Source organism: Lissotriton helveticus, chromosome 4_1 (genome assembly GCF_964261635.1).
Source record: "Lissotriton helveticus chromosome 4_1, aLisHel1.1, whole genome shotgun sequence".
NCBI lineage: Eukaryota > Metazoa > Chordata > Amphibia > Caudata > Salamandridae > Lissotriton > Lissotriton helveticus.
This window is the reverse complement of record NC_136063.1, coordinates 354,364,201-354,389,473: the sequence shown is the minus strand read 5'-3', so window position 1 is coordinate 354,389,473 and position 25,273 is coordinate 354,364,201.

The window sequence follows — 25,273 nt, the reverse complement described above, 5'->3', positions numbered from 1 at the left end:
ATATTTGACTGCCAAAGAGAGGAGAAAGAACTTTGTGGACTTTTCTTTCAACTTGTGCAAAGATCTCCAAGGGCTTGGAAGAGAGCCTGCCCCCTGACCAAAGTCCCAGTATCAGTGGACTTCACCAGCCTTTGTGAGTTGCTGCTGGAAACAAGTGGCTACAGAGGCAGGGAGCTGTGACTGACTCTCACGACCGGCCTGGTGTCCTTTAGGCACCGCATTGAGCAACGTCCGCCTTGAACAACGCAAGCTCTGCGCTCACCAACTCCATCTCGACGCGTCAACGAGCCGTAGCCTGCACTGCGACTGGAAGGACACCGCAACGTGCAACGCCTCGCTACACTGACTCGAACTGGTCTGACCGACGCATCACTGCTGCTGACTTCGAGTCCTGTGACCGCACCGGATTTGGGCACCGCCTCGGATGCTTCGCGACGCACCGCCCGACTCGCACCGCTGTCCGGGCTGATCTGGCTCAGTCGCCGCACCGTATAGCTGGAAGCACCGCAACGAGCAACGTCTGCCTCGAACAACGAAAGCTCTGAGCTCACCGATGCCATCAATGAGCTGTAGCCTGCACCGTGACTGGAAGGACACCGTGACTTGCAACACTTTCTTTTTCTACACCGCGACGAGCACCGCAACCGGCTCGCACATCCGGTGCCGGACGCCTCAAGGAAAAGGGACTTTGACTGAGTATGTCGACAGTTGAGTGGGCCCGTACCGCCGCAGTCCGCTGGATTTGTTAGACTCTGTGTTCTTTTCAGCAACGCTGTAGCCGCACAAGGCTACCGACTCGCACAGAACCTTGAACTAAGCTTTTTAAACCTGAACTCTTGAAATTTGATAGTACTGTGGATTCTTTTTGTCGTTTATTGGTCTTGTGATAACTCTATATAAAGTATACTTATTTTTGATATAAAACCTGTGTGGTGTCCATTTGTAGTGTTGTCACTGGGTTACTGTATGTGGTCACAACTGCTTAACTTACATCGCCTTTGAAATAAGCCTTGACTGCTCGTGTCATGCTGCATAGAGGGTGAGCAGGGGTTATTTTAAGAGAGTAATTCCGTTGCCCTGACTAGAGGTCCCTGCTTGTCACAAGTACCTCCGTGTGCCAACTAGGGATGGGCGGAATTCGTGTAATCGCGTTACGCAAAACTCCGCGAAACCGTAAAAAACTCCGCGAACACGCAGAAATTCCGCGAACACGCAGAATTGCTTGTTCGCAATGCTTTTTTACTGTTCGCAATCACTGTTTGCGTTCTCGTGGGGAAATATCTCGGGAACAGGCATTTGAGAACGCAAACAAGCAAAAAATTTTGCGAAGCCGCGGAACGCATAATTTTGGGCAATTTCGCGTTCTCCGCGGAACACGAAATTACGCAAATTCCGCGAACGGAACGAAATTTACCGCCCAGACTTAGTGCCCACCAGAGACCCCCAATTCTAACAAGATCTGATTGGCTTCCAACACTTTAACCAGAAAGTGTTGGCAGCCATTTTAGCACTTGGACTCAGCTGAGACCCCTCAAAAAGATACAAATAAAGAAAAGGGGGCAGGCTAAGAATACCCTCACGCCCTAGACCTAGGGCTGGGGGTCCCCTAGGAACCCCGCATAGGCCACAAAAAGATTTCTTTTCATTTTTAAGGTGAAAATGGTGGTGGAACAGCAAATTTCTACGATAATTTAAAGAAAACACAAACGCTGTCTCCCGCGTTTTTTGTTTTTCAGCCCCTGGGTGATTCAGGTCCTGGGGGTATATGTGAATAAAATATATATTAAGGGGAGGCGGCACATGTGGGCCCCCTCCCAATGGCTGACATGGGCCATCTTCCCAGTGTCAGGCCAATATGTAATTATAAGGAGGGGGGCATGCAGACCCCCTTCCAGAGGAGGAAGGCCATGCAGCCCCTTTCCTAGGCCATTTATGGCCCTAGGGACCACCAACTTGTAGGGGCTGGGCCATATTTGAAAGGGGGGCCCCCCTACTGTGTCGTTATGGGTCCTGGGGACAAGCACCTCCCTGGGGCAGGCCATGGAATATCTAAGGAGGGGGCGGTGTAGCCCCTTTCCTGGAGCCATTAATTGCCCTTGGGAGTACCACCCCCAAGAGCCAGATCACTATCTCCAGATATGCCCATCCTCTGGATGTTTGCTTTCACTTGACAGAAGCTGTGACTGCGCCCACCAAGCGAAAGCAAACAACAACAAGTCCACTCCCAGCGGGCAAGAACAATAAAACTGCTCCCACCCGATGGTAGGGGACTTTTCATATGCTTTCCTGCCTGCTGTCAAGCGGGCAGAAAAACAAATGAAAGAATTTGCTCCTGCATGGAGGGAGCAGCATTTTCTGCTGCTCCCTGCACAAGGGAACAATTTTGGCTGCTGCAGGAGGTGAGAAGCCGGCAGGGACCGTGGAGGCATTAGGCCTTCACCCGTGGTGCATGATCCTACGTTCCTGGGCTTGGAAAACGAAAAGCAACAGCCGCGGGCCGTGGCGGGAGTTACGGTGGGGCAGAAAGGCGGGGAGGGGGAGGGGCAGGGTGGAGAGGGCTAAAAACCGGCATATGGATAATTACAGGTAAGTAAACAATTTAAATAATAAAACGAATTTCGTAGTGCGCACTGCATCACAAAAACAATGTAGTCACAACCACCCTATCCAGGATATTGATATACATTTTACAGAGAGGAGCCAATTAAATCAATGAGTTGCGATCTTCCAGAAGATTGAGTCCCGTATTAAGACTGTCCGTTTTGAGGATCCATATACTATTACAAAAAGACTATAATCTGATTGTAAAGGTGTTATGGTTCATTTTCTTGTGACTCTTTGACAAAATTGTATTGGAAGTGTCACAAACCAATTGTTCTTTGCCTAAAAAGCCCCCTGTGTTTTGTTTGTACGTAACTGTGTAAGTATGTACTGTGGGTCACAGGCTTGTGCCTCTTCTTGTAATATTGTATTACTGACTTACGAATTTTACATCAATACACTTCAGACCCTCGCCCAGCTGGGCTGGTCTATTTCCTAAATATAGTCTCCATTGTGTCTATATTTGATTGGTTTTCTTTTAATTACTTTTTGCAATGGGCCACTGTTGTTGACAAAGTACTTTCCCAAGGTCCATGGCTGCATCCTTTGGGTCCCCTTGTTGTTTGAACGCGAAAAATGCCTGCGGTCAACCCCACCGTGCACGGCCATGCACGGAGAGGGTTGGATTAACATAAGGTAATTTATTATTACTTAATGTTAAAAAACTAGAAGTTTTCTAAGCTTCTTCCCTCCTCTCACCATCCTTTGACTCAGCGCACACCACATTTTACTACTATGATCTCCCAAATAACATTTGTTTAGACTCTTTTCTCCTCTATCAGTCCTTTATTCTATTCAATCCAACAAACAGATTCACATGTCTATCGCTCAAATTAACAACTTATATTTCCATATTTTAATCCACCACTAATCCATTTTAGAGTTGAAAGGCTAAAACACACTTCAATTCCTGCACAGGGGTAGTAAGGACTATAAAAACACAATTGCAAATACAAAACAATGGTGCCATGGGATTTATGGATTTGGAACACTAGCTATTTAAGATGATGCTTCAGCTTGGCCGAAGTTTGAATCACCAATTAGTACTTCTTCCCTAAATCAGAGCTTTTTTCGGTGACATGTTACATGTTTTTAGAGCCCTGGTCACAGAAGTGTGCAAAAACTATGTCTAGGAGTAATTGTGATTTACAACACATTGACTAATTTATTGTACTTGATCACACACACATTCATAGCTTATACATATCATAGTTCTCCACATTACATTATGGAATGTATTAACATATCTTATGAAAGTAGGGCTAATTACTTAGGGTGGCATCATTTGCCCATGAGATGAGCTGTCAGTGGATTCTATATCTTGCACTAGACCTTTCAGTCACTGAAGCAAACATTGACAAAGATGTTGGGGTCATATGTGTTAGGATCCTCCGATAAATGTTGCCCAGCTAGTAGTGTTTCCATTAAGATTGGTAGACATAGCTTTGTTTCCACCCTTACAATGATTTTCCGGGTTGATATATTTGTCTTCTTTACATTGCAGTGTCTAAGCATCTTTATTTGCTTAAATAAGTCTCAAACATGCAGAGATAGCTGTTTGTCATGGAAATAAAGCCTATCTATTAAAGGCATGGTGTATAATTCACACCTAAATCATAATGTATGAAGAAGAGGTTAGAAAAAGCAAACACATGGAGATGATGGATGGAGCGCTGAAACATTTCAGACACTCAACCCCAGTCACAGATCTGAGTTGAATCCTTCATCGTTCTTTAGCTCACTTTGCCACCCCAGTTGAGACACAGCTATATGCAGATCAGTCTTGACCCTGTGCCTCATGGGAACAATCCAGCCCAAACTGCCAAGCCATGTCTTCTCTAGACCGGAAACAAGTATCCTGGCACCCGTTTTGGGCTAACAGCCCTCATCAGTCAGGCTAGCTTGAATCCAGTGGCAAAGTGAGCAAGGGACCCACTTCTGGGCATGAAGAAGAGGTTAGTGCATACCAATATAAGCTTGCAAAGACAACTCATGAAAGATTTTGAGATGTAAGGTAACAGAAACCCTTCAATGTCTGAAAGAGATACATGAAGAGGAGAATATGATGATGGAATTTCCAAACAATGTTTACAGTGAAGTATATTCCTCTTGGAATGAGCAATTTGTGTTGATCCAGGATTACAGACCATATATATACTTGCATGAAAAGGAGCACAACAGGGATCTGGCTTTCATTACACATAATTAATGACTCTACAAAGGTTTTATGTTACTCAACAACATACTCAAATGAACCTATTGTTTCAGCTTAGACCATTTCATTATATAATAATAGGTCAGGAGACCATACTGAATCTACACTTCCTCTGTTTTTATATTGCATTCCTAATCATCAACTTTCTCTCATGTCCCACTTATGTTATATAAAATGTATTTTCAAAATTGTGTGCAAATAAATCTACTGTTTCAGGGTAGACCATATTGCTCTAGATAAATAAGGTTATGCTATCAGCAGTGCAGTGTAGGCTACTGATTGCTGCACAGGTATATTAGTTCTCAGGTTTACGTTTTTCAGAGTTATACTGAAACTTTTTGTGACCCCACTGCATAGAAGTCACAATAATAATCAAATTCAAAATCACAAAAATTAAAAGGAGCATACAATTATATACAATTCATAAGTCGTGTACAGTCATATCATATATCCAGAAGATCAACGAATATTGTTGAGCAGGGAGTCTTGGAGTATATTTTATCCAGTTTTTCTTTATTTGTCGTAATATTTGGCATGCATACATCAGCCCAGCCAACGCATTTCGTCCAACATGGACTTCCTCTGGATAATTATCTTGCCACTAACCATCCCCGATAACTTTTATTATATGTTGCTAGTAGTGTGTTCTCTTAGCTGTGCATTCTGCATATCTTCCAAATGTAATCCGGTGTCCTTGTCTCACATGAAGTGGGAGGATGAGCACAGCATTGGCTGGCGACTGTGCTTTCCGTGAAGTCAGGACATTTTCAGGGAGCAACACAGCGGCACACTGGGACGTGTTTTCAAAACAAGGACCCCGGATTGAATTTGGAAGATATGGAGATGTATTTACAATACCTCCCTACATGGCGATAGTAACAGCAAGCGTGGTGAAAACTACCGCTAACACTAGCATCAATGTGATAAAAATGTTGATGTTAGCAAGAGAAAAGTGACGAAGGCCCATTAGCGGCAAAAAAACACCAGTCAGTGAGCCCTACGTGACTTTTTTGCCTCTAGAGGCGAAAATAGCCTATAGTCTACCTCCAATGAAAAATAGGTAATACAACTAAGGGAATGCAGAATGGAGCAGACAGGGCCAAGTGCAGCATGGATCAACAACCCCCTCAAAACCCCCTACAGCCAGGATGACCAGCCAGAGTCCCTAGGGAAGAGGAAAGGCAGATTCAGGGCTACAGTTATGAAATGAGGAGCATCGCTGGAAAAAACTAGTGATGCATCACTTTTCATAGCCCCCTCCTTGCAACACCAAGGCAGTCAAAACCTTGAAAGTGGGGACAGCTCCCGGGGCCCAAAGACCTCAGTGGGCCTGTGTCTGGGACCCGGCGTGGGAGGCAGAGGTGCTGTGGAGCTGCTGGACCATGTCAGTAGACATTGAGGCGTTGTCGATCACCCTTACCCGGTGGTGAAGCCTTGGATCTCACATGGAGACACGTTGCTGAATTGTGTGAGATGCCTATCTGGTGCCCCTTGGAGCTGTGAACAGTATAGGTGCTCCTGTGCACCAAAGTAGGGAGGTCTACATCACATACCACATGTCACCACTAAACCTGGGTGCACGGAGAAGACTACCAACGGTGGGCCACGCCTCTCTGCATCACAGGCCGGAGGATGTTGCGCTGGCCTGATGCTGTGGAGGGTAAGGCTCCTGAGCTGTGTCAAAATTGTGTGGAAAGATTGCTGCGTCTTCACGCGTAAGGGGGCCCTGTTGCATCACCTCCATTGGGAGGTTACCCAGTGGATATGGCGGTGACTGTTGTAGCCAGGCTTGTGAAATCCCACCTGGCTGAGGCTCCTGCTGGCTGAGTCACAGGTTTGTAGAGAGTGCAGTGCATTGAGCCCCTGTGTCAATGTCCAGGTGACAATAAGGTGGGACGCATAGCGGAGAAGGCCCAGGGGCATGTTGAGCCCAGCCTAGTACCTTTGGGTAACCCACACCGTGCCCTGAGCAATCCCTGCGCTGCAGCTGACCTACATCACTGAGGGTGCTGCACAAGACCAGTGTATAAGTGTGAGATTTGCTTGTGGGTTAAAAGTAAAAAATGGGGGGGCGCTAAAATGCTGGACAATGGGCATCCCGCAATGTCTCTGAATGGTCTCTTGCAATTGGGACAAGAGGATATGTCTCCCTCCCATGGAGCATATTTGCAGAGGGACAACTTTCTTGTAGTTGGATCAGCAGGGAAATAACAGGACATACCATTAGTGCGGGTCCCATGCTGATAGGCTGCGTGCGAGGCCCTGAGCAACTGCCCACACTGCCCATGACTAGCGCCGGCCCTTCCTAGACTCCTAGTACATTGTGGGCAGGTTTTCCAGCGGCTTCACCGCTGCGGTGACATGACCGGGCAACTGGGCTAGTTGCAGTGATTTCTATGGTGATGGGTGACTCCAATGCAGAGGTCTCAATTTCTGACAAGCAGAACATGTGTATGCACACTGGGGGATATGTTCCTGTCTCCACCAGGGTGTCTGATGTAGACAGGAAATGTATTTCAGCTCAACAGTTGTGTGTTGTGGTTGTATGCGGAGGTGTGTTATTTACTTACCGACGGTGTCTTATCTGCTAGTAGTGAATCAGGTTCAACAGCGGAAGGGCTTGTATAACTGGATCCATGGCAGCCAGGAACGTGTGGAGGTGCCTCGGTTTCGAGTTTCTATCTCCGCAGTTGTGCTTCTGCCGTCTCCGAGTGGCTGGTTTCTCCACTGCGTTCCACGGGTTGTTTGAGGCTTTGTGATTTGTCCGGCGGTCGTAACGTCATTCTGCACAGCAGTCTTTCTCTATTGGTTCCCTCCGCCACCGTTGTGGAAGAAAAATTCTGGCGGATCCCAAAACTCTGCTCCGGAAGAGAAATGGGCTATCGTTGCCCATTGTAATATGGCCGATGCGAGTACCGCCGCAGGAGTGTATAAATGGACATTGTCCACCACCGCCAGCATTGCGGAGGTGCCTAGAACCACAATCGTAATTGGCCCCTTAGTTTTAAACATTATTAAACTTTTTATTACAGTTATTTCTATTTTTAAACATAAAATGATGTAGTTTTACATTGCTTTTTAAATATTTTTTAGAAAGAATTTCATTTTATATACCAGTTATACATTATTAATTTGTATTGTAAATATTGATTACATTGTTACATATAGGTGTCGATTCCGATCCGGTAAAATGCGCTCCGAATCGTCGTACGGGGCATTTTTTCCCCGTACGAATCGTATCCGTAGACGTCCCGTACGTACGATGAAGTACGATCCGTACTAGGTGCCGAACTCCGTACGAGTCGTACAGGACTCCGTACGACTCAAATCTCCGTACGAATCTCACTCGGAACCCGCTGTACGCGACATCGCGGCTAGTTTTTACGACCCAGCAAGTACGATTCGTATCGGGTACGCACCGTACGACCCTTTTCCTACGGGAGCTGAAAACAGTCGTAAACGTACCGTTCACGCCGAAACAGGTACGGAACGCCCCCCCCGGGTACGGGACGTACCCCCCATGATCGCAGGGGTACGCGCCGTACCCCTGCGATCATGCGGGGTACGTGCCGTATACCCAGCGTACATGGGGTACGCGCCGTACCCCATGTACGGTGGGTGTACGGCACGTACCCCATGTACGCTGGGTGTACGGCACGTACCCCGCATGATCACAGGGGTACGGCGCGTACCCCTGCGATCATGGGGGGTACGCGCCGTACAGTGTGTAGGTGATCATGCACTTTTTCCGTACGAATCGACGTGTACCGTACGAATCGCGTCCAGGTCGGCCGATCGGGATCGGAATCGTCCGGTCGTACGGCATCCGTACGAGTCGTACGGAAACGGCTCCGGATACGAATCGTACAGACGGGGATTTTACCGGATCGGAATCGACCTAATAGTCTTACAAACACTTTTCTTAAATCTTTCAAATTTTTTAACATATTGTTAAGCAATATTATTTATATTTGAAATATAACTTATATTAATTATTACATTTAATTTTTTAATTTTGAATACAATTTATTTTAATAACACTAAAACATGTTTTAACATTAATTTCACACAGTACAGATTTTTATTATACATTGGATATGAAATGTATATTGAGAGAATTATAATAATAATTATTAAATGTTTAATAATATTTATTCTTTTAATTTTACATCACAAAAAAATAAGACATTATTTTTAATACAACAGTACTATCTTGTAGTATTTTTTCAAAAATGCAGTGTATTTATAATGTTCTATCAGTTTATTTAAGAAATAGATAAATCTTTATTGTTTAAAGCAGCCATATTTGTTTCTGACTTTTATTTTGTAACCGCTTGAGTTTGTTGTGGGTCATTTCTGAGGGGAGAAGCTTGTCGTTGGAAGCTGCGTCGCATCAGGTAAGGTAAGTTTAATTTTCTTTATTTAAAGTTTAATTTCTGTTTAATTTGACGGTAGATAACTACTAGGGAGTGTGTGTAGTGTTTGGTTTTTAAAGTCTTGGTGAGTTGTATGTGTTAGTTATGTGTTAGCGATATGCCGTCAGTTTGTTAATCAGTCGATGTTAGAATTATATAGATCTGTGAAAATATGGTGTTAATAATATATTTTTTAGTATTATCAATCAATCAATCAATCAATGACACTTATAGAGCGCGCTACATACCCATAGGGTCTCAAGGCGCTGGGGGGGGGGGTGCCGCTACTGCTCGAACAGCCAGGTCTTCAGCTTCTTCCTGAAGGAGAGGTGGTCTTGGGTCAGGCGCAGGTCGGGAGGGAGGGAGTTCCAGGTCTTGGCGGCCAGGTAGGAGAAGGACCTTCCTCCTGTAGTCGCTCTTCGGATGCGGGGGACGGCGGCGAGGGCGTGGTTGGCTGATCGGAGGTGGTGTTTGGGAGCGTAGAAGTTGATCCGGCTGTTGAGGTAGCTCGGGCCTTGGTCGTGTAGGGCTTTGTGTGCGTGGGTGAGGAGGCGGAAGGTGATTCTTTTGTTGACGGGGAGCCAGTGAAGGTCTCTCAGGTGTCCGGTGATGTGGCTGGTTCGTGGGATGTCGAGGATGAGTCTGGCTGAGGCGTTCTGGATCTTGGCGGTGGTGCCGGCGTAGAGGGCGTTGCCGTAGTCCAGTCGGCTGGTGACGAGGGCCTGGGTGACGGTCTTCCTGGTCTCGGTGGGGATCCACCAGAAGATCTTCCGTAGCATGCGTAGGATGTTGAAGCACGCCGAGGAGACGTTGTTGACTTGCCTGGTCATGGAGAGGGAGGAGTCCAGGATGAAGCCCAGGTTGCGTGCATGGTCTGTCGGTTTGGGTGCGGTGCCCAGGGCGGGAGGCCACCAGGAGTCTTCCCAGGCGGAGGGTGAAGAGCCTAGGATGAGGACCTCCGTCTTGTCAGAGTTCAGTTTCAGGCGGCTGGTCGTCATCCACTCGGCTACCTCTTTCATCCCTTCGTGCAGGTTGGCTCTGGCGGAGGCGGGGTCGTTGGTCAGGGAGAGGATCAGCTGGGTGTCGTCGGCGTAGGAGATTATGCTGAGGTTGTGTTTGCGTACGATGGCCGCGAGGGGGCTCATGTAGACGTTGAAGAGGGTGGGGCTCAGAGATGATCCTTGAGGGACGCCGCAGATGACTTTGGAGGCCTCTGACTTGTACGGTGGTAGGCGGACTCTCTGTGTTCTTCCGTCGAGGAAGGAGATGATCCATTCCAGCGCCTTGTCCTGGATTCCGATGTTGCTGAGGCGCTGTACTAGGGTACAGTGGCAGACCGTGTCCAATGCCGCGGAGAGGTCTAGGAGGATGAGGGCCGCTGTATCTCCGTTGTCCATCAGGGCTCGGATGTCATCGGTGGCGGCGATGAGGGCGGTCTCGGTGCTGTGATTGGCTCGGAAGCCGGACTGTGAGGGGTCGAGGGATCCGTTCGTCTCGAGGAAGGCGGCCATCTGCTTGTTGACGGTCTTCTCGATGACTTTCGCAGGAAACGGGAGGAGCGAGATGGGGCGGTAGTTCTTGAGTTCGGTGGGGTCCGCTGTTGGTTTCTTGAGTAGAGCGCTGAGTTTGGCGTGTTTCCAGCTCTCAGGGAAGGTGGCGGTGTCGAAGGATGTGTTGATGATGTCTCGCAGGTGGGGTGCGATGACAGCGTCGGCCTTGTTGAAGACGTGGTGAGGGCAGGGGTCGGTCGGTGATCCGGAGTGGATGGAGTTCATCGTGCGGATGGTGTCTTCGGTGCTGATCGGGGTCCAGGCGTGGAGGGTGGTGGTGGGGGGTGGTTGTTCGGTCATGGTGTGCGTTGGTTGGTTGTTAAAGCTGTTGTGTATGTCCGCGATCTTGTTGTGGAAGTATGAAGCAAGGGAGTTGCAGAGGTCTTGCGATGGGGTGATGTCGTTGTTTCCTGCGCTGGGGTTGGAGAGCTCTTTCACGATGTTGAAGAGTTCCTTGCTGTTGTGTGCGTTGTTGTCCAACCGATCCTTGAATGCTGTTTTCTTGGCGGCGCGGATCAGCTGGTGGTGCTTCCGGGTGGCAAGCTTGAAGGAGGTCCTGTTGTCCGGTGTAGGTTCCCTTCTCCAGACTTTCTCGAGGGTTCGGCAGTTCTTCTTGGAGCTCTTGAGTTCGACGGTGAACCACGGTGCTTTCTTGCTGCCGGGTCTGCTGGGCGGGGTCCTCAGAGGGGCGAGTTCGTCCGCGCAGTTGCTGATCCACTTAGTGAGGTTGTTGGCGGGCTGGCTGGGGTTCGCTGAGCTGGCGGGAGGGTGCTGGCTCAGGGAGGTGGCGAGCTGGTCTGCTGTGATCTTGTTCCAGCTTCTGGCGGCGGCCTGTTGCTGGTGGTGGTGGGTCGTCGTTCTCTTGAAGGTGAAGTGGACGCAGCTGTGGTCCGTCCATTGAAGCTCTGTGGCGTGGCTGAAGTCGATGTCTGCGCTGGAAGAGAAGACTGCGTCGAGTGTGTGTCCGGCGAGGTGGGTGGGGGTGGACACCAGCTGCTTGAGTCCAAGATTGGCGAGGTTGTCGAGCAGGGTGCTGGTGTTGCGGTCGTTGTTGTTCTCCAGGTGGAAGTTGAGGTCCCCCAGGAGGATGTAGTCAGCGGAGGGGAGGGCATGCGGGCTGACGAAGTCGGCGATGTCCTCGCTGAATTGTGTGCGTGGTCCAGGGGGTCGGTAGATCAGGGTGCCTCTGAGGGTGGTGTTCGGGTTGGTGTGGATCTGGAAATGTAGGTGTTCGGCGGTGGTCAGGGTGTTGTCGGTGCTGGTCGTGAGGCGGATGGTGTTCTTGTGGATGATGGCGATGCCTCCTCCCATCTGGTTGGCGTTGCGGTCCCTCCGGATGATCTTGTAGCCCTCTGGGATAGCGATGGCGATGTCGGGAGCTGAAGAGGCGTTCATCCAGGTCTCCGTGAGGAAGGCAACGTCAGGGGCTGTGGCGTCTAGGAGGTTCCAGAGTTCGATGGCGTGTCTGTGGACGGAGCGGGTGTTGAGCAGGATGCACTTGAGGTGGGTGCTGCTGGTGTTCGGCTTGGCGGGTGCAGGGAAGGTCCGGATGCAGGTGAACTTGCAGGCGTGGCAGCTGAAGGGTCCGTGGGTGTGCTTCGGGGCGGCCCGGTGACATCCTGGGATGCGGCCGGTGTTGAGTGCGATGAGATCGACGGCGCTGTAGGTTCGTCGGGTCGGCGTCCGTCGGTGGGGGCCAGGGGTCCTGGCACTGGGCGCGGTCCAGGCGCGAACGGGCGCAGACGGGCTTACCTTTGGCGCGCCTTCGGCGCACAATCGGCGCGCCCGCTGCGCGTCAACGCTGCGCGTTCGCACGGTCGCCATATATGGCGAAGTGCGCGGGTGGGCGGGGCAGCTGGGAGGCGGGAGCGGGGAAGGATACAGAAGGCAAAAGGGGCGGGGCTTAGCGGCGGTGGCGGGAAGCGGGGAGCGGGGAGGGAACAGAGGGACAGAAACTACAATGCTGACAATTTAAGGAAAAAAGACAATATTACACAGAATCAAGCAATACAGATCTAACTTAAGCCTAACAGAAAGACAGCTGGGCACAGGAGCTACCACGGACCTCGAGGCTCGAGGGAGGGGGCGTGGTCGGGTGGCAGCAGCTGGGCAGCGAGGCAGAGGGCGGAGGGGGCACACGCAGCAGCTGGTGGCCGTGCGGCGCGGGGGTGTCCTACAAGTAGGTCACACTCACCTGCGTCGCACGGTCGCCATATATGGCCAAGTGCGCGGGTGGGCGGGGCAGCTGGGAGGCGGGAGCGGGGAGGGATACAGAAGGCAAAAGGGGCGGGGCTTAGCGGCGGTGGCGGGAAGCGGGGAGCGGGGAGGGAACAGAGGGACAGAAACTACAATGCTGACAATTTAAGGAAAAAAGACAATATTACACAGAATCAAGCAATACAGATCTAACTTAAGCCTAACAGAAAGACAGCTGGGCACAGGAGCTACCACGGACCTCGAGGCTCGAGGGAGGGGGCGTGGTCGGGTGGCAGCAGCTGGGCAGCGAGGCAGAGGGCGGAGGGGGCACACGCAGCAGCTGGTGGCCGTGCGGCGCGGGGGTGTCCTACAAGTAGGTTATAATTTATGTGTATATTTGTGTGGGTAGGATTGTTTTGTTTCTTTGCAGGTTTTGGTCGATTGGAAGTTCCGGTTGGGAGAAGTTTATTAGTGTTAGTTTTATAAAACTAAAAATTATTTTACACTTCCTTAATTTTTCACGTTTTCATGGAGCAATTCTTTTTTTAAATACATTTTACAGGATATTTATTGTTTATCATTTGTGGAGTTATTGCTGGTTGGATTTTTTCAATTTTTGGGGGGATTTTTGTTGCTTACTGGGATTATGACAAACCTGGATTTATTTTTGACATTTGAGATTTTGTTTCTTCAGCTACGGATACAGTAAGTAATTTTAAATCATTTATTGTGGGAGGGAAATGTTTAAAAAATACATTTTTATTGTGATTTATATTTTATGAAATATAATTATTATGACAATATATTTTTTGTATAATTAATTTATATATTTGACAAAATAATTATATTTTTTAAAATATAAAAATTATATTTATTTGTTTCGATTTTGGTAATGAGGTTTAGGGTATTTAGATGTTTTTTATTCGAAGGAGGGTTTTGGCTATTAATTCTAGGTATTCTAGTCCTATAGTTGTTGTATATAGTCTTAGTAGGTATTGTAAGCACTCAAACCTTTGTCTAGTTTGTTTGGTACGTTTTGGGCCTATTTGTCTTACAGACTGCTCCATTCTTAGCTGTTGGTAGCTATGTTAATTTTGGATAGAGAATAATAGTTTATGTAGAGTTGGTGGAGTTCTGTCTGTTGTTGCTTGGAAGGCGTTATGGCATCCTTCAACAGCATTGTTAGTTTTAGCTTCTTTGTTTAGAGTACTTTTATATACATTCCACCATGGAATGTGGTATTTAGGTTGCCTTCTGTGTCCAGTTCTGTGTGGCCTTCCCACCCAGGTATCCTCAAAATAATCAAGTATGGGACTAGGTTTTTGCTCATTTCGTTGGTAGTATGCACTTTCAACTAGTGGATTGTAGTAATTGGCTATGTCAGTAACTGGGATGTATGCCAGTGCTATAAGTTTTTTAATGTGATATGCAAAGGAGCTATTTGTTGAATATTCAGTACTTAGGACCTGATTCCGATCCTGTCAGGAAAGCCCTCCGTATTGCTCGGATCCAGAGGGCTTTCCAGACGAAATGTGCTCCGGCCTCCGAGCGAGCGAGTATGATGCATCCTTAAGCACATGGACTCGATTCGCTCGGACTTCCATTGAAGTCTATGGGAGCCTGCGTACAGACGCGTACACAGGCTTCCATTGCAGGAAATGTGTGGTTGGGGAATAGTGTACACCTTGTGACGGGCTAAGAACCCTCTCAATCAGCACTCCATGTTCTAACATGGAACAACGCTACATCACACACCCAATGGTGCCCGCAACACTGTGCATGCTTGGATCGGGGGGACTCATGGGCACACCCCATGACTCATTCGGAAGGGCCCCGGGTGAAGGGGGGCCTGCTACGTCCCCCCAAATTATGCTTCCCAGAGCTTTTTCGAGTCGGAGCCTCTGGCTGATCAACACATGCATCGTACTTGGTCACTTGGAAATTGGACCCATTGTACTACACGAGTCAACCATGTTGTAGTTGTCCGGAGGGCTTCACTGATGGGTACGAGTTGCTTGGAGCGCGAGCCGATATTCACATCGTACTTGCTCGCACATACAGCAGTATGAGTCGTTCGTAAACAGGGGCTACGAATCGGACTCACTTGCTACAGATCCCGTTCGGAGCCCTTCTGAGTGAGATCGGAATCAGGCCCTTAGTGTGGATTTTTGGAGATGTCCCCGAACACATTGATTAAAATGATAATAGCAACCCTGAATTGATGTGTGAGGGTAGGTTTTTAGTATTGCTTGTATCATTGACTGTTCAAAGTCAATTATTATTTTTTGGGGAAAATAATTATTTGTTTCTTGTTTCATTTTTGTTAATAATTCAATATAGGTGGAGGTTTACTTATTTGGTAATAAAGCATATAGAAAAGGGATGTTTGTGTTTTGATAAAGTGCATGTATAGTATATAACTGATAAAATGGTTTGGGACATATATTTAAAGTCCCGTCCATCATCCAAGTGTCACAGGTTTGGAGTTTTTCTAAATTAGAAGCAGTTCCAAATAATATTATTCTTTTGTCTGTTGATTTGTTATCATAAAGAAGAAATTGTTCTTTATTATGGGTAATTGTGAGTTCTGGGAGAATTTCTACTTCTGAAAAAGTTTTGGGGACAGGTGTGGTGGTGGTAGTAGCTTTTTTACTTTTAGCTATTGTTCATTTTAGGGACGAAATGGAGGGCATTTGGCCAGTTACATATTCTGGGATTCTGGGGGGCATTTCTTTAAGTATTTATGTTGTAGACTTCTCTGATCTAGTGCTAGTATCCTTTATATTGTCTAAAGCATTTCTAACTTCAATTTCAGCAATGTTAGCGGGTGGTTATGCTTCCTAACATACAGTACAAGTGTTTCCTTTGTTGCAGCCCTCCCATAACATTTGTTAGAATAGTATTTACTACATTTCCAGTTTACTTTGTCTCCTGTTTGCTTTTCTTGGGTGTACACATACCCCATATAACATAGTAAAAAATTTCCTTTTTGTGAAGTTATGAATTGGGCGCCTAAAATCATTGTGATGTTTCAAATGCTAAGAAAAATGTCCATGTACTGTTTTATTTTCTGAAATAGGTACACTCTCAGTTTTATACTTACAACATTGAATTTGAAGTCGTTTTCAACGTGGATTGGTTTTCTTTACTGTTTGCCTTTGGTTTTCTTGCTGAGATTCCTGTTGGTGAAAAAAAGTTATTTTAATAATTTTGTTTGACTTTGCATTAAGGGGGAGGGGAATTTGGGATTAACTTCGACTTCTGTTGGATATTTTACCAAATTGTTTTAATTTATTTTGGTTTGATACTTACTTTATTTGTAACTCGATTTTTCACGGTGTTCTGTAGGTGTTTGAATCTTTTTAGAACTATCTGTGGAGGAGATATACATTTAAAAAACATATATTATATTGTATCTAAAAATAGTGCTTTTAAAAGATTAGCAGTAGTATTAGTTTCTAAATTCTCTTTTACTTACTTTTTGGAGCAGGAAACAGAGTTTTCTAAAATGTAGTCCAGTGTTCTGGCAGCAATTCGGCAGAGTTTCTCCTTTTTCTTTCTTTTTTGTTTGAAGTGTAAAATAATGCTTAATTTTCATATGTTTATATAGTGTTTAATTAATTGTTGTTTTAATTTCATTGGTTTATTTAAATAGTTTATGTATTTCTTTGGTTGGTATTTATTGTTTTAATTGTTTTGGTGGTTGCTTTCCATATATGGAAAACGCTAATTATATTTCAGTTATTGTATTTGTTTATTTTACCGTGGTTTATTATATTATATGTGAATTATATTGTTTTAAATGTTAAATATGTGCTTTTTATTTAGGTATAATATTTTAAATAGTAAATAATTGTGTGTATTCTATTTATTTTATGGTAATATTTCTGAATGTCTTTAACATATATTTTAAATGATTTCTTTTGTATGTTGTGTGTGTTTATTAATAATTATATATTATTTGGGGTAAATTTTGTATGTTTATAAATGTTTTAACATTTTGATATAATTTTTCTAACAATATTATTAATGTCTATATTGTAGTTATCGATATTATGGATGCCTTGTATCTTTTTTAACATATTCGATATTTCTTATAACGATATTTTTGTGTTCGATAATACTGATATTGATGTAAGTGTATGACGATATTTTGGTCTTAATATTTGTGTATTATTATACATAAGTGTACTCTGTCAATATTAGTGTAATCAATATTTTTGTACCGATATTATGGTAGGTTGATATAGTGTCTGTCGATATTATGTCATTGATCCCATCATACCTACCACCTACTCTAGTAGGAAAGAGATGCGGGAAACAGGGAGCTTCTAAGCTTTTTTTCCTACACACTTAAGTGAGTTCCTTTTGCTTCTTTTTGTTGATGTGTATCAGTAGCATCACTAATAATGTCTTTAGAATTTAGGGGATGGATGCTGTAAATGTTCATACATTTATTCTAGTCTAGATTGATCCATTTTTATCTGACTTGTCAATGATGATGTTTTGTCCTCCAGATGTGATATATCTTGAAGAATGCTTATAATACATGTTATTTTGTACTAGATATGAAGTTACGCTTTTAACTTTACTAACATCTACTAACTCTTGCCAAATCTTTTCACTCTTAGTTGGGACACCAATTACTAGAATTACAAGTCCCTCTTCCAAAATGTTTTTGTACCCCTATAGTTTCAATATTTTCGTTAAAATCTAATAGCAAGTATGCAACTTTACCTTTGAGACCTTTCTGGAGCTAATTTGGAAGTAATTTCCCTGTCTTTAGGTCCATGCAAACTATAGCTTGCAATGGGTATATAGACTCCATTATTATGGATTCATAAACATTCAAATCTTTAAGTACTCCTGGACCAGGTACTATGTCTAAGCTGTGTACTGCTCTAGCAGGCATTTTGTTTTCCTCTGACTTATTATAGCAGTAATTATATATAACTTGTCTGGTGAACAAATCAAACTGTTCCTCCACAAATAAGTAAACAACAAATTCACGCCACTTATCATTATTCTCTTTTTTGCTTTCAATGTACAAATCAGCATTACGAGTTTGGTTTTTGTAGGGAGTATGTTGACAACCTATACAAACACAGTTTGGTTTCTCAAAACACACTGTTTGAAGAAAAGTCTTTGTCCTCTTACCACCAGCTCTTTTCTCTTCCACCAGCTTTTCCACATTTTTCCCCTTTTGTTTCTCAATTCTAAGGAACTAGTATTTTTGCTGCTGTTTATTTCTTCAATGACTTTTTGATGGCATAGTAACTCTCTGTAGTGACTAGATATTAATGTAAAAAAATTAAAAATTACATTCAGCAGTTAAGGAGATAGTAATGCATTACATGTTTGAACTATTTAATCATTTACTTTATATAAGCACATATAGCTTAGTGATTCTTTAGACCACACATATCAACCACCCCTACAGAATTACTACATAGTATCTCAATGATAACTTAAACGTGGCAGAAGAACAGTTTAGGATGAGTTTTAAGTGACAAGAGAGACCTAGCAGTCAAATTGCATGTACAACCTCAAGTATAGGTGACCCACGATATAATAAATGTATAGAAGACTTCAAAGTGTTATATGTTTACCAGATATCTAAATGAGTGTCTGAGTTCCTAACTGGGGCTCTCAGTCCATATGTAGATACGTTTATTATTAAATCTTCTCTGTTTTTGTGACATTTATGCTCTCCTAAATGTGTCTATAAGAGGCTGCATGGATTTCATCCTGGATGTATTACTGAGTATGGGATAATTTTAGTTTATGCAATTGCTTCCATTAGTGAAACATACATATTACTTTATGTGAGCGAATGTTTAGCAGTTTCTCATGGTCTCATGGTGTGATTTGGATTTGTTTGTGCTTTTCTACTGAGATTAGAATCTGGGTAGGAGGATGGATTTTTAATTGGGACCTGGATCTCTAGGAGTGCATACTGCTCACTAAACTTTAGAATTAATGTTTTACCTTTTAAGCACCTTTTCCCTGCACTATGCTCTAGCTACAACCTACCTAAGAACTCACTTATATGTGGTACTAGAACAGTTTATACCTTCTGTACAAGTTTTAAGTGTCAGGACAGCCCAAGCATTAAAACTGCATGCACAACCTCAATTATAGCAGACCTGACACATAACGCAAGGGTGACTTCTCTGCATGGTAGGTTTGATTGTGTCAGTTCTTTGGAAATATCTAAATTAGAGTTTGAGTTCCTATTTGAGACTTTGGTTGCATGTGTATATATGTTTCTAAGTAAATGAGTGCCTCTTTTTCTATGATCTTTGCTTTGCTTTGCTTTCCATCTGGCTAAGTTGGTAAGTATTAGGTTATTTAACTGTGTGTACAACTGCCTCCATTAGCACTAGACACACATCAGTTCTGTCTGTCTATGTGAGTGAATCTTTAGATGCTTATCTTACTATGTCACTAAGTGAGTTAGTGTCTCTCTGCTTTTCTACTTAGGTATGTCAGATTGAATTCTGGTTAGCCAGGTGGATATATAATTAGGCACATGGATATCTAGCTCTGCACCTAGCTCACTAAAACTTTGCAGTACATGTGTTAAGTTTTAAGAATATAGCACCCTCCCCTATCACCTAGTTATAGCCTACCTTAGTGATGATAAAATAGAGGTGTATGCCTTCACTAGCACTTTTAAATGTGAATGTTGGCCTAGCAGTAAGACTGTATGCACAGGCTCAACTGTGGTAGGTCCAATACATGATGCAAGATCTACTTCTCTATATGGTAGAGTTGAAACTGTCAGTTCTTTAGCAGATATCTGAATGTGTGTCTCAGTTCCTATCTGAGGTATGATAACATGTGTATGTAAGCTTGTAAATAAATTACTACCTCTTTGTGACATATATGCTTCTCTAAATGTGTCTGTAAATGACTGCACTGATTGCCTCCTTGGTGTGTTATTGACTATTTGGTTATTTAGGAGTGTATGAACTGCCTCCATTAGCGCTAGATACATACCACTTCTGCCTGTCTATATCAATAAATCTTTAGATGCATCAGTCACTATGTCTTTGGGTCTTTTTGTGCCTGTTTGCTTTTCTACTAAGGTGTGTCAGATTAAACTCTGTTTAGCAGTACGGATGTTTAATGGGGCATTTCCGTTTGAATGAGCGTATATGTGTGAGTGAATCTTCAGACTACATGTATTACCATTTGAGGACATACCAGCCTACCCAATGTGCTAGCTATAGCGTAGCTCAGAGGTGACTTATAGCTAATAAAAGATCAGCATATGCCGTGTGGAGCATTTAAACTATGAAAGTTGAACTAGCAGGAAAACTGCATCCACTCGCTAAACTGTACTAGGCCCAAAACATGATGCAAGAGCAACTTCTAAGATGCTACACTTGAAAGAGTTAGTTGATTCCTAGATAAATCTAGGAATGAATGCCTTAGTGATATCTGGGGCTGTGATTGCATGTGCATTTAGGTTTGTGGGCAAATAACTGCCTCTGTTAATAACCTCTTTTGTGTGCTTTTCTGTAAGATGTATCAGATTAAACTGTGCATGGTAGGGTGGATTTGTAATGAGGCACATGAGTTTCTTTGATCGCATATACTCTGTGAATCTTCAGAATACATAGCTAGCTTTTAAAAACATACCAGTCCGCCCTATGACCTAGCTATAGACTACTTAAGTGCTGGCTAATATCAAATAAAAGGTCAGTTTCTACCTTATCTAGGACTTTAAAATATGAAGATTAACCAATCACAAAGACTACATCGAAAGGCTAAACTGTGCAAGGCCCAAAACATATATGTAAGGGCAACTTCATGCATATCAGACTCGAAAGTATGACTTTTTAAGCAGATATGTGAAAGAATGTCTTAGTCCATATCTGTGAATGTCACTGCATGTGTGTGTAACTTTGTGTGTAAATGACTGCCTCTCTTTGAAACCTCTATAGTTATCTAAATGTGTCTGTAAGGGGTTACATGATTTGCCTTGCACATGTGTTAGTAAGTATTCCTTTTTTCAGGTGTGTATGCAAATGTCTTCAATAGCGCTACATATCTAACAGTTCTGCCTGTCTGCATGAGTGAAAGTTTAGGTGCTTCTGTCACAGTCTGTATGGGTGTTTTAGTATCTGTATGGTTGTGTACTTAGGGATGTCAGATTAAATCCTGGGTGCCAGGGTGGATGTATAATTGGGCACATGGATCTCTCACAGTGTAAATAGCTCATTGAAATTTCAGAGTACATGTGTTACATTTTAAGCACATAACTCCCTGCAGTATGTCCTATCTAAGTGGTGAGTTGTTTGTGCTACGAGAACAGTTTATGTGTCCTGGTGTCTGTGCAAGTAGCTTCATTAGCGGTACATAAATATGACTGGTGGCTGTCTATATAAGTGCTTCTTTACTGCCTGTCTGCTTTCATACTAAGGTGTGGATATTTAATAGGGCATATTAGGTTTTATGAGGTTATGTTGCCAAGGCAGTCTTTAGAGTACATCTTTTACCTATTAAGCACATACCAGACTGCACTATGTCCTATTTGCAGCCTACCTCAGTTTTCACTTCTATCTATTAGAACATCTGTTTATGCCTTGTGTAGGAACATACGTAGCTACATGAATACCTCAGTTCCTCTATTACAAATTAAAAAACATATTTGCAACTGCTTTTTATACTGCTAGAAATATATGCCTACTTTCTCAGTATGTTATTAAATGTATAAGTGTTTCTGTTAATACATAACTGGGTCAAAATAGTCTATACACAGCCACACCTAACACTCTCACATGATGACTATGTAACAGAAACTCAAATGGACAACTCTAACTTTTTTAACCATACTTGAATACATACCTACAGCATATATTGAGGTTACCTATATATACCAAAACATACATTGAAAATGTCACAAACTACTTTTACTTGCTGCTAGTAACAGTTCAAAAGCACACTTAACATTACTAATTGTAATCCAAATGTAAACACTGCATGCCTGCTAGTGGTAAATTACACATCTCACTTAGAATAATAATTAAAGAGCATATCTCTGTGCACATACAAATCTATCCTGAAATTATCCAACAACTACACTAAAGAGTATGTAAAGGTAGCCGTCACCTTTCACAGATTCATATTTCATGTACACTCATGGGGCATGCTTTCCACATTCAATTGTAACTGTTCGAATCCTCTTCTATAATGGCCTAAATAGGACTTCAACTCCTACAATTAAAATGGAAACATTGTTTGTAAGCAGAACATCATATATAATGTTAATGTTAATGTCAAAGGGACTTGTAGAGCGCACTGTTACCAAACGGTGTCCTGGCACTAGCCATCAATCGGACCCAGAAAAAACAGGATTCATTACTAGTAGTCTGATCTGCTAAAGAGACAGGTTTTTAACTCTCATCTAAATTCCAAGAGAGACGAGGCTGAGTGAATAGACAACGGGAGATTGTTCCAAATGGTGATGGTACCCAGATAGAAACTTTTGCCCCCCCTACTTGATTTTTTAAATCTAGGTACCCTCAAGGTTCTAGAATTTGAGGATCTAAGTGCCCTACTGGGCAAGTACCATGTAAAGTACTGAGCGTTCCAGAGGGCCTATATTATGCAAAGCCTTGTATGCAAAGCACAAAGCTTTGAATTGAGTCCTCTCACCAACTGGCAGCCAGTGTAACTGTTTAATAGTATTCCTGACCGAGACATATTTTGCCATACGAGTAAGAACTCTTGCAGCTGTATTGTGCAAAAGCTGAAGTTTACTCAGATGTTGGGCCTGCATATTAAGATATAAGCCATTGCAATATTCTAATCTGGCCAATATCAAGCTGATATGACACGTTTTTGATAATTTCCTGGAATAAAAGGCAACATTTTTAAAAATGTTCTTAAAATGAAACAGGTGGACGAGGTAAGGGTGTTAATCTGTTTAGCAAAGGTAAGCCTATTATCAACAACGACCCCAAGGTTTTTGTCCTTTTCAACAGGTTTTGGTAGATCACCTAAATTCGTTGGCCACCACTCCGGGGACCAGAAAGAAGAATCATTGCCAAAGAGAACCACCTCCATTTTATTGGAATTCAATTTTAAACTATTCAAACTCATCCATAAGCTTACAGCTGACATACATTGCCTAAACTGTTTGCTAATGGCAGACGTTTATTGCATGACTGCTACAACGCTTTGATTATCGTCAGCATAGGAGGTTATGGCAAAGCCGAAAGATTTTATGGTTGGGGCCAGGGCTGCAATATAGATATTAAAAAGAGTGGGACTTATTGAAGAACACTGTGTCACTCAACACGGGAGCTGAAAAGGCTTAAATTTAAATGGATCCATCGCCACAAATTGCAATCTATCTTTCTAAAAAAGATTTCAGCAGGTGTAGTGCTGATCCCTGCACACCGATACCTGCTAACCTGTCGACCAGAATAGAGTAGTGCACAGTATTGAAGGCCGTCAATAGGTCTAATAAAATAAGGGGAGCCTTCCACCATTGTCTAGAGCTTTCCTAATTTCCCATACAGATTTAATCAGGGCAGACGCAGTGCTGTTCCCAGGCCTAAAGCCATGTTGTGTTTCATCTAAGCAGCCATGTAGGTTCATATAATCCATCATTTGCTTATTCTTGGCCTTCACTAGAAGTTTAGCAGGAAATGGCAGACGTGATATAGGACAATAGTTGTTAAGATTTGCAGCATTTAAATTAGTTTTTTTCAGGATGGGCACAATTGATGCCCTTTTCCATACATTGGGAAACACTCCTGTCCTAAAAGTACATTAAACACTTTTACTAGATTGTCCGCGACAATATCTTGTGCCTCTTTTTACACTGTCATGGGGCAAGGATCAATAGGTGAGCATGATTTTGAGTTAAAAATAAGGTCCATCACTTGCACCTCAGCAAGGTCAACAGAATTCCCAAAACAAGGTTCCCAAGCTAAACTGTTTACTGCTAGTCCGATGTTCAAGCTGATGGATTTCGCCCTAGTTCGACAGCTACCTACTTTATTAAAAATACTTTCCACTTTATCGAAAAAGTGCCTAGCAATCTTGTCACACAAGTCTTGAGTTGACACCATTTCAGGGATAGGAGGTGAGGTGAACATTAACACAGTGCTAAATAGTTCCTTGGAAGAATTTTTTACACTATTGATTTTTGGTGAAATATATATGGTGAAATATATATAGTTTGTTCACTCCTAATTATTTCCTTCTATTTATTTAAACTAAGGGGTCCATTAGGATGGCGTGCAAAACGGGACCGCCCGCCATCGGAGCGGCGGTCCCGCCTTGGATATCAGGATGCGCATCCTCAGCGCCGCCCGCCGCAATGGTAAAAATGCATTTCATAGCACAACATGACAGGCCCTCCCCCCCCCACCCCCCACCATCGGAGTCCCAGGTCTCCGCATGCCAATGCCACCATGGAAAGGCATTCCCCAAAGCCCATCATAATATGGCTGGCAGTGTCTAATAGACACCGCCACCATATTAAACATTTGCTTACATATTACAGTATGTTACACACTATGGGTGTTATTACTGTATTCTCTAAAGGCATGTTTTTCTAGTGAGCTTCTATAAAACCATCTCTAAAACCATTTCCATTTTTGTAGTAACGCCGGGAGTCACAATGACGTAGGTACACGTGATGATTACGGATACGTCACGAAAATGCAATGCAACAGCAGGAATTCATTAACCACTACCACATTCAAAAATTATAACTATATAATTCATTCTAACCATCACACTAGAAAAATCACTATCTGAATAACTCTCTAAAAACATTTAGCGGTCTCTCAAAGTCTCTATAACAGTGTGCATTATTGATTCACTGGGTTACATGAGTGGGTGCATAAGCATGTAGGATGGTCTGCGACTGGGTAAATAAGTCTGTGAGTAGGTATGCAAGTAGATTCATGAGTTTTTGAGTGAGCCTGCGAGAGGGTGCAAAAGTGTTTGAGTGGGTATTTGAGTGAGTGTATGAGTGTCTGAATGGTTTTGTGAATGGGTGTATAAGTGGGTATATCAGTAAGTACATGAGTGTATGGTTGGATCTTTTACTGGGTGCATATAGGTCTGAGTGGGTCTGTGAGTGGGTGTATGAGTTTTTGACTGGTATAGTGTAAACAACAAGGACCCCCTGATCAGAATTTATAATTCCTAGGACAGGGAAATAAACTGTGTGTGTAATATTTTGGCATTCATAACAAACAACAGGGAAGAGAGGGGGGTGGCAATCAATACTTTATCATAATATTGCCACCCCCCCTCTCTTTTTT